Here is an 11,171-nt window from a genome sequence, read left to right as displayed (position 1 = left end):
GTCAAAGAGTTCTTAGTGATATATGACTTGCGCGTTCATGCAGCTTTCTCACACATGTTAGACTCAGTGCGGCCCGTGCATGCGCCAGAATTTGATGAAAAACTGTTCCCAAATGGATCCATGAGTGTCGTCGGGAGTTGGTCAGTCAGGGTGCTTAGTTAATAAGCGCCAAGACTGACCAATCCTTATAGACGATCATTGATGCGGTGGTCACGGTACTGTGTACGTTTAGGGGTGATCCTGGACGGCATGGGTTCGAATCCTGGCCGGGTCAAAGAGTTCTTAGTGATATATGGCTTGCGCTTTCATGCAGCTTTCTCACACATGTTAGACTCAGTGCGGCCGGGCATGCACCAGAATTTGATGAAAAACTGTACCCAAATGGATCCATGAGTGTCGTCGGGGGTTTGTCAGTCAGGGAGCTTAGTTAATAAGCGCCAAGACTGACCAATCCTTATAGACGATCATTGGTGCGGTGGTCACATTACTGTGTACGTTTAGGGGTGATCCTGGACGGCGTGGGTTCGAATCCTGGCCGGGTAAAAGAGTTCTTAGTGATATATGGCTTGCGCGTTCATGCAGCTTTCTCACACATGCTAGACTCAGTGCGGCCCGTGCATGCGCCAGAATTTGATGAAAAACTCTACCCAAATGGATCCATGAGTGTCCTCGGGGGATGGTCAGTCAGGGAGCTTAGTTAATAAGCGCCAATACTGACCAATCCTTATAGACGATCATTGGTGCGGTGGTCACGGTACTGTGTACGTTTAGGGGTGATCCTGGACGGCATGGGTTCGAATCCTGGCCGGGTCAAAGAGTTCTTAGTGATATATGACTTGCGCGTTCATGCAGCTTTCTCACACATGTTAGACTCAGTGCGGCCCGTGCATGCGCCAGAATTTGATGAAAAACTGTTCCCAAATGGATCCATGAGTGTCGTCGGGAGTTGGTCAGTCAGGGTGCTTAGTTAATAAGCGCCAAGACTGACCAATCCTTATAGACGATCATTGATGCGGTGGTCACGGTACTGTGTACGTTTAGGGATGATCCTGGACGGCATGGGTTCGAATCCTGGCCGGGCCAAAGAGTTCTTAGTGATATATGGCTTGTGCGTTCATGCAGCTTTCTCACACATGTTAGACTCAGTGCGGCCCGTGCATGCGCCAGAATTTGATGAAAAACTGTACCCAAAAGGATGCATGAGTGTCGTCGGGGGTTGGTCAGTCAGGGAGCTTAGTTAATAAGCGCCAAGACTGACCAATCCTTATAGACGATAATTGGTGCGGTAGTCACGGTACTGTGTACGTTTAGGGGTGATCCTGGACGGCATGGGTTCGAATCCTGGCCGGGTCAAAGAGTTCTTAGTGATATATGGCTTGCGCGTTTATGCAGCTTTCTCACACACACACACACACACACACACACACACATATATATATATATATATATATATATATATATATATATATATATATATATATATATATATATATATATAGTGTATTTATCAATAATGCATTCATAACTCATCAAGTTCTGAAATTTCTTTAATTTATTCGTAATCCCGGACAGTGCTGCAGTGTGCGAAATATTTTCTAGTCAGAGTTTACATTAGGCAAAATATGCATCCGCAGATGGTGCAGACTTCCACGTATACTTATAACTGAGCCAAAACCGAGAAGTAGCTACATCTGGGAGTTTGTTAATTTTATTGAATAATCTACTGATATGTGACTTTTTGCATGATTGAATAATGATAAATGGAATGGCTAGTGATAATTATTGTATCTATTTACATATTCAGTCACAAGCATGATACAATTTTGCCTTAAGAAGTTAAGCGCAATTAAAGAACTGCAGCTGCTAAGACAACTGTAGTTCCAGCAGCATCGTTTGGGGGGAAATGGGTGGTGAACAGAACCATCGGTGTATATGATTTTAGAGAGGAAGTGCTAGGATATCAGTTTGGCTTAAGGCATTGCTTTTGCCTCAAGACGAAGCCTGCCCAGATTTTAATTCAAAATCTTCGGGAGTGAAATATTAAATATTTTTGAAACGTTCACTTCGAACACACGAAGTGAGAAAACACTTTTCGACAATATTTTCGAACATAATCAGTTACAAATCATTTGAGTGGTGTTCAAGAATCATAAGTTCATCATTGGAATTTATGGTGAAATTGGGACAAACTTCAAAAAGTCAATTTTTAGCACTTTCTCATTTAAGTACGTCCTCGATAAATATGTATTTGAGGATAACTGTATTCCTCTATCGCTAGGGTTCACAGGATGAGTAAGTGTTGTATAATAGCCTAATGCTGAAGGCAGCTACAACCAATCAGTGAAATTGAAGATAGGAAAGGGCGGGGTTTGGAGGCAGAGTGGGCGTGGCTGTTGGGGGTAATCACAGCAGAGCCCTACTCCACACCCCGACGGGGCACCACGCCACACACGCTGACGGGGCACCACGCCACACACACGCCAGGGCACCGCATCACAATCAGCACCCAGCGCCCCAGACGACAATACCCACGCCAGGTTTGTTAGGTGATCGGTGAATACACTTTGTTTTGGTGCTTCCTTATCATCTGCCCATCATAGTTGTCTGGGTGCTTCATCACCATCCACCCATCATAGTTGTCTGGGGTGTTTCATCATTATCCACCCATCATAATGATCATGGTGCTTCATCACTACCCACCCATCATAGTGATCTTGGTGCTTCATCAGCAACCACCAATGATAGTGATCTTGGTGCTTCATCATCATCCACCAATGATAGTGATATTGGTGCTTCATCATCATCCACCAATAATAGTGATCTTGGTGCTACATCATCATCCACCAATGATAGTGATCTTGGTGCTTCATCATCATCCACCAATAATAGTGATTTGGTGCTTCATCATCATCCACCAATGATAGTGATCTTGGTACTTCATCATCATCCACCAATGATAGTGATATTGGTGCTTCATCATCATCCACCATTAATAGTGATCTTGGTGCTACATCATCATCCACCAATGATAGTGATCTTGGTGCTTCATCATCATCCACCAATAATAGTGATCTTGGTGCTACATCATCATCCACCAATGATAGTGATCTTGGTGCTTCATCATCATCCACCAATGATAGTGATCTTGGTGCTTCATCATCATCCACCATTGATAATGATATTGGTGCTTCATCATCATCCACCCATCATAGTGATCTTTGTGCTCATCAGGCTATGGGTGCCTCGTAGCCTGGTGGATAGCGCGCAGGACTCGTGATTCTGTGGCGCGGGTTCGATTCCCGCACGAGGCAGAAACAAATGGGCAAAGTTTCTTTCACCCTGAGTGCCCCTGTTACCTAGCAGTAAATAGGTACCTGGGTGTTAGTCAGCTGTCACGGGCTGCTTCCTGGGGGTGGAGGCCTGGTCGAGGACCGGGCCGCGGGGACACTAAAAAGCCCCGAAATCATCTCAAGATAACCTCAAGATATAACCATCACCATAACGTAGTTAAGTGAGCCTCACATTAAGCACCGTTCGAGGGACGAGCTTTTACTGAACTGTTGAGCGTTGTTGTGTAAAGTGTTCCCTCGCGCTGGGACATTGTCTCTGTTGTAGGTGCGCGTATACCATACTGTCTTGTGACAGCTTTCAATTTAATTAATTTTATTAGGGCGTGTGCAAGATTTTGTACATATGTTTAGTGTTTAGCAATAATAAAATACAGCGACCTCTTCCATCCACAGCAACAGTGACCTCTGCCGCCCACCACAGCAGCAGTGCTGACCTTTTCCTCCCACAGCAGCAGAGGACGCAGACATGGTTCACGTGGAACTTCTCTCACTGCTGGGGCTTACGGCCATGTTCCTGGCAGGTAAGTTACCTACATTGTTTCCCTTCTCTCAGTGTTTAATGGAGTAGTATACTCTTAATGCTTTGTAATGGGGTAGTATACTCTTAAGGCTTTGTAATGGGGTAGAATACTCTTAAGGCTTTGTAAGGGTAGTATACTCTTAAGGCTTCGTAATGGGGTAGAATACTCTTAAGGCTTTGTAATGGGGTAGTATACTCTTAAGGCTTTGTAATGGGGTAGAATACTCTTAAAGCTTTTTATGTGGTAGTATACTCTTAAGGATTTGTAATGGGGTAGTGTACTTCTAAGGCTTTGTAAAGGGGGGGAGTATACTCCTAAGGCTTTATAATGGGGTAATATACTCGTAAGACTTTAGTGTTTTATCAATTGTTGGTTTAAATTTGTTTACATTTGTTAATGTGAGGCATAATGTGTTGATTCCTACTCGCCCAGTTGTTCCTGAGGGCTGAGATCTAGCTCCTGGACCCTGCTGTTGCACTCGCCCAGTTGTATCTGAGGGTCGAACTGTAGCTCTTGGGACCTTCCGTTATACTTGCCCCAGTTTTACCTGAGGGTCAAGCTGTAGCTTTATACGTGTTTTAGCAACAACTCAACACTAGAGTTTCATTCTCTAATGGTGGTCTCTTGTATGTGGTGGAACAAATCATATTAGCGTCACATATGCCGGAGATGTTATTCTACTTATATATTCTCTGATGTAAAGCTCGTTGCTATATCTATTTTTTGATGCTCTCATTTTGTCTTCGAGTTGAATCATCCATCCTATTATTAGTATTTCATCCTTTTATTCAGAAGTTCCTTGTAGTTCAACCAATATCATGGGGCCTGACGGCTGAGTGGACAGCGCTCGGGGCTCGTAGACTTAAGGGTCCGGGTTTGATCCCTGGCGGAGGCGGAAACAAATGGCAAACCCCCTGATGCCCGTGTTCACCTAGCCGTAAATAGGTACTTGGGAGTTGGACAGCTGCTACGGGCTACTTCCTGATTATGTGTATTTGTGAAAATTAGGATTAAAGACTTGCCCGAAATGCTACATTTGCAAGTGGCTGTAATAGAATGTAAGAACTCTTGTATATGTAAAGAAAAAAAACGTGCTCCATTGTTCATCATAGTCTCGTAGAATACTTCAGAGTTCATCATAGTCTCTTTTAGATCTCCATAGTATATCAGAATATCACAAAGTACTCCTCAGTTCATTACAGCATCTCAAAGTACCCCTTAGTTCATCACTGCATCTCAAAGTACGTTGTAAATATTTAATCTCACAGATTACCCTTCATTTATTCTAATATCCAAAAGTACCACCTTGTTCATCATAGTATCTGAAAACACCCTGTAGTTCATCTTAGTCTCTCCAGGTACCCAGGAGTTCATCATGGTACCCGAAAGTACTCTTTAATTCTTTGGTCTCCTAAAGTATTCTGTCCTTAATCAAAGTATCTTAGAGTATTCCATGTTTCATCATAGTCTCCCGTCACCCCATATTACATCACAGTCTCCCAAGGTATACTTTAGTTCATCATAAGGTCACAATCCCTTACTTCATTTAATCTCTTATAATACTCTTCAGTTTACCATAGAATCTTAAAGTACCCCAAGTTCATCTTGGTCTCCAGAATTACCCTTTAGTTTATCATAATCTCACAAATGGATACTCCCCCCTCAGTTTACAGTAATTTTCCAAAGTACCCCTATTTCAGTATCGTATCCCTTCGTTGATCATACTACCCCAAAAAACATTTTTGTTTATCATAGTTTACCAAAGTATTCCATATTTCATCACAGTAGCCTAAAGTACCTCATAGTTCAATACAATCTTCCAAAGTACCCGTAGTTAATAATAATATCTAATAGTACCTTTAATTCAAAATAGTATTCCCAAGAACCCTTTAATAATAATATCCCTCAATATTATTATAAGATATTATGATGAATTACAATGTACTTTGGGATACTGTGATGAATACCAAGGCACTTTGGGGTACTATGATTAGCTAGGTTGTTTTTGGAAATACTATCATGGCGTACTGGGTACTTTGACTATGATTCTCAAAATAGTAATTTTAGATACAGTGATGAACTATTTTGGGTACTGATGAATTATGGAGTACTTTGGGATACTGTAATGAATTTCTGGATTTTTTTAATACTACGATGAACAAATGGTAGTTTTGAATACCATGATGAACTACGGCGTACTTTGAAAGACTATTGTAAGTTAAATTGAACTTTGAGGTACTATGATGAGCTAAGGAGTACTTGGGGATAGCATGATAACTATGTGCTACATTGCGAAACTGTGTTGAGTTACATGGTACATTTTGAGCCAATGATGAGCAGAAGGCTGCGTTAGGACACTATTGTCGAGAGCTTTAGCTTTGATGTCCATAGGGAATGGAAAGGATGGGGGAGGTAGAGGGATGGGGAGATGAAATTCAGGAAGAGGATGCGGGTGTAGAGAGAGAGAAGGTTTGAAAGTTCGGTGGCCTGTCCACCATGGGTTGACATTTTTGTATGTGTTGTTTGTTTGCGTATGTGTTATGTTGGGCTGTCAGTACATTGGCTTGGGGGGTTAGTGTTTGTGACCTTGTTGGTGTCCTAAAGCACTAGAGCCGATGGAGTTGGCTGAAGGAGGCTTATCTTAGCAACATCAGGGTAGTTACACTTCTGGTGCCACGACAAATGGTTTTTTGGTTGTATATTTTTTTGTAGGAGTTTTATTTATTTATTTATTATTTTTATTTATTTATTTTTTTATTTATTTATTTATTTATTTATATATTTATTTATTTATTTATTTATTTTTTTATTTATTTTTTTTCTTCTTTATTCTTCATTTGGTGTAGATGGGTCCGGGATCGGCCACTCATCTGGATAGTCTGGCAGGCCGCTTAGTATTTGAGGTCTTGGGAAGGCCTCATCATGGATGTCTCTGATCACTTTTTGTTGGAGAGTGATTCTTCTGGTTCTGTGTGGTGGTTCGTGGATCTCGTGGTCGCTGGTGGTGTTTTCTGCTACGTAGGGATCTTCGGGGTCTGGGACATACATGTTCTTCATGCGGTACAGCTGTCTTCTGGCCAGGTAGCTGAGCCTGATGTTCATTGACTTCATGTTGAGCGTCTCATGGATTTGGTCAGTTCTTACCCTGTCCATCAGAGTCAGGCCCTCCGCAAAGCGAAGTGCTTTGTTTTGTACTCGTTGGATCTTCAGCATGTTGGATTTGTTGGTGAGGTTCCGGGGAACGTAAGGGTATTCCAAGCTAGGCCTTATGATCATTCTGTACATGTGGAGCTTGATGTGGGATGGGGCTTGCTTTAAACGGAAGAACCTCGCCAGTGAACCCCGGGCCATCGCTGTCTTCTGGAATACGTACTGGGAGGAGTTGAGTAGCCTGTTGAAGTTGTAACCGAGCACTGTGTTGGAGTTTGAGATGGCTATGGGTTCACCCCTGATTCTTATTCCCCCGTCATTTTCGATTGAGAAGGCCATACAGCCGACAGTGCTTAATTGGATCTTTTCTGGGTTAGTGGTGATCCTCCATTTCCTTTCCCAGTTAGCAGTCCTGGCTAGTTTGAGAGATATAAAGTTCTACGTTTGCTTTACGAGTTACAGTTGCATGCTTGGCTGCTAGGGTTAGATGTTATTACGTGTGTTACGTCGTCCGCAAATTGCACGATAATGGTGTCCCTATACTCTGGTTGGGGCAGGTCGTTTACAAAGATGTTGAAGAGAACCGGGCTCAAGCATGATCCTTGGGGGACTCCAGCTGTTGGGGTGAAGGCTGCGGCCTCTTTTGCCTTGAAGCTGGGGGTAACTTGCCTATTCTTAAGGAAATTTCTGATCAGCCAGAGGAGGGTCCAGTTTTGCGCTGGTAAGTCTGCTAATTTGTACACAAGACCATCGTGCCACAGGCTGTCGAAGGCCTTGTGTACGTCCCTCGTCGCAATCAAAGCTACCTGTTTTTGCTTGTGAATTGAGCTTACGGCGTCGTAGATGATGTTTATTGCGTGCTGGGTTGATCTATGTCCTCGAAAGCCAAACTGCTTTTCTGTGAAGAGGTTGTTGTATTCCATGTAGTAGTTAAGACGGTTTGACATGATTTTTTCAAAGCACTTGCCTATTGTGTCTAAGAGGGAGATTGGACAGTAGTTGCCAGGTTGGTGGGGGTCTTTCTTGGGTTTGGGAATGAATATCATCTTGGCTGACTTGAATGCTACAGGAATGTGACCTGATGCCAGCATAGCGTTGAATAGGTTGAGTATGGATTGCAGAAGATTGCCTGGTAGAAGTTTGATCTGCAACGCTTTGATCCCTGATGGTCCTGGGGCCTTATCTCTGATGCTTTTGATGACTCCTCTCATCTCTAACATAGTTATGGGTCTTGTTAGAGGGTGGTCGTCTTCTAGGGTTGTCAGGTCTATCAGAGGGGTGCTATGAAGGGAGGCATCGTTTTCAGTTGTCCATTGGTTGACACGTTCAAAGTGAGCGTAGTATAAATTGTCGAGAGTACTTCCAGGAATTTCTAGCCAAAAGTTCCAGGTAGCTCATCATAGAATCACTAAGTATCCTTACGGTAATTGAAGTTTGCCAAAGTATTCTTTAGTTCATTATAATATCCCAAATACATTTAAGTTAATCATAGGATATAAATTTTTTTAGTAGTTCATCAATGTGTTCCATAGTAGCTTCTAGTCCATCATAGTCTACCATAGTACCTCTTAGTCCATCATAGTCTATCATGGTCTATCATAATACACTTAAGGTCATCATAATTTCCCAAAGTACCTCATTATAGTATCCAAAAGTACCTAGTAGATATTTATAGTATTCCAAAGTGCCTAGTAGATCACCAATCTCAAAATACCACCTAATTTATCAACGTCTCCAGAGAACCCTGTAGTCGATCCTAGTGTATTTAAGTACCTCTTAGTTTATCATTCTCTCCAAAAGGACCTTTTAGGTAATCATATGGTACTAAAGTTCCCCGTAGTTCACTATATTATCCCAAACTAATCCTTAGGAACAGTTTAGTAACATTTCCTATCTAATGTTCCTAAATTATGCTAGAGGCAAGGAATCGGGAATACACAAATACACTTAAAACTCAATAAAGCACTTTACCGTAATATCTTTAAACACTTCAGCCGATGTTACGGCCGATCTCCCCTGGAGATGATGTCCTCTCCCTGCACCCAAAGCCACACTGATCAAAACGCTGTCGAGGTGAAGCCGACCTTAGCTAGTGGCCAAACTTGCATATGTCCGTGTAGGGAATTTTATTGCGATCTCAGTGATACCAAATTTAACGCTGTAGGACAAGTGTGGAGTTGACTACCCTGAAAGAATAGAAACATTTCGTCGCTGTTAGGAGCTCACGGCTAGTGATCGACGTAGTTCTTTATTTGGTGCTGGTGTAACTCATGCTTTGGTGACATTTTATACATGTGTTCTTCTAGAACATTCTATTGCGAACACATTGGTACAAAAATGAAATACGTACATCAAAAATTATTGTCAGGACAGTGAAAAGAGTATACACTTTTCGGTGTTGCCGCTCCAGAGCCCGAAACGCGGCGCGTACAAGGGAAAAGTTTTTTTGTATCGTTTGCTGGGAGCGCGAAAGTGTGTCCCAAAGTACCCCTTAGTTCTACATTATATCCCAAAGTACCCCTTAGTTCTTCATTATATCCAAAAGTACCCTTTAGTTCTTTATAATATCCCAAAGCACCCCCTTGGTTCTTCAAAATATTCCCAAGTACCCCTTAGTTCGTCATAATATCCAGACGTATCCCTTATTCTTCTTCATAATACATCAAAGTACCCCTTAGTTTTTCATAGTATCCCAAAGTATCCCATAGTTCTTCATAATATCCCAAAGTACCTCTTAGTCGTTCATAATATCCCAAAGTACCCCTTAATTCTTCATAATATCCAAAAGTATCCCTTAGTTCTTCATAATATCCTAAAGTATCCCTTAGTTCTACATAATATCCCAAAGTACTTCCTAGTTCTTCATAATATCATAAAGTACCCCTTAGTTCTTAATAATATCATAAAGTACAACTTAGTTCTTCATAATATCCCAAAGTACTCCCTTAATACAGCATAGTCTCCGCAGATCATTATTGTCTCCCACACTAGTGCTGCTAACGCAGAGGCAGGGTAGAGTGAAGTGCAAGGTGCTACGGTGTTCTGTGAAGGACCTTGGCAATAGAATACAGAGTGAAGCAAAAATCATCAGTGTGCTGGGATGTTACCAGTAGCTGTTCATAGGCATTACCAACAAAGAAGATGGGAAGAGAGGTGAGAGAGGGGTTTCACACATGAAGACCCAGGGTATGCGTGTTAATGGCAGTCGAGGTCGGCCTCACTGCCACACTTTATGAAATATCGGCATCTAGACCCTCTTTACCCTTGAGATTTTTTTATGAAGTACACTTATTTATCAATTTTAGTGCTTCGGTATAATATATTTCCAGAGAAAGAAGAAAATCCTGGCAACAGAGCGGATATTTGTAGAGATAAAATGAGAGGGTAAGAGAGGAGAGGGTTGGATGGGGGTCAGGTAAGTTGGGGGGGGGGGTGTTAAGTAACGAGAAGTGAGATAAGGACTGGAATATGGGATGGGGAAGACCCGGGTTCAACCGGATTCCCCCGCCAAGAACCATACATATAAGACCAGTTAGGAAATTCATGGCATTAGCGTACAGACCATTTTCTGTCAGATACTATTGAAAACCCAGAGTTATGCCACCAGATATGTCCCAGAGCTGAGAGGCATTAGTGAAGATACACGATTACTATAATTACGACAGAAAATATTTAGGAAAGTATGTAAAAGCCGGGCAGAGGCAGGCTGTTTAACATAAGATGAATACGGAAGTAACCAAAGATCTTGATTGAATTACATGCACATTGATGTAAGGTATTGCTTTAGGGTTAGAGGAGGAAATTCACAATCACATTTTCATAGGTAGACATGACATCCCCCAAAGGTTCTAGAACCTGTTTACTTATCGACCGAAGTATGGGAAGCGTTTCATAAGAGCTGGAGTTAACACGACAAATCATCTAGGTAAGTATATACATGATTTAAAGCATTGTAGTGAGGATGTTTTAAGGATGCTTATCTTTTTCTCCCGGCAGGAACTGAGGCAAGGTGCAGCTCCACTTCAGAGATTGAGTGTCACAGGGACAGTCAGTGCATCGCCATCACCTCTGTGTGTGACTCCGCAAAACAGTGTAGCGACGGCTCCGACGAGGACCCCTACGTCTGTGAGGTACTGTGGTTCCTCCCTTC

The 11,171-nt window shown here is 42.3% G+C and overlaps 1 long non-coding RNA gene across 1 annotated transcript; it reads left to right on the top strand.

The window, feature by feature from the left end:
* The first annotated feature begins 2,442 nt into the window (after window positions 1-2,442).
* LOC138352655 (uncharacterized) lies at window positions 2,443-11,171 on the top strand. The gene is made up of 3 exons (XR_011222862.1): window positions 2,443-2,537; window positions 3,744-3,871; window positions 11,018-11,171. It is a non-coding gene; the product is annotated as an uncharacterized lncRNA (long non-coding RNA).

The sequence above is a fragment of the Procambarus clarkii genome, chromosome 54 (assembly GCF_040958095.1).
Source record: "Procambarus clarkii isolate CNS0578487 chromosome 54, FALCON_Pclarkii_2.0, whole genome shotgun sequence".
Lineage (NCBI taxonomy): Eukaryota > Metazoa > Arthropoda > Malacostraca > Decapoda > Cambaridae > Procambarus > Procambarus clarkii.
This window is presented reverse-complemented; position numbering and strand designations above follow the sequence as displayed.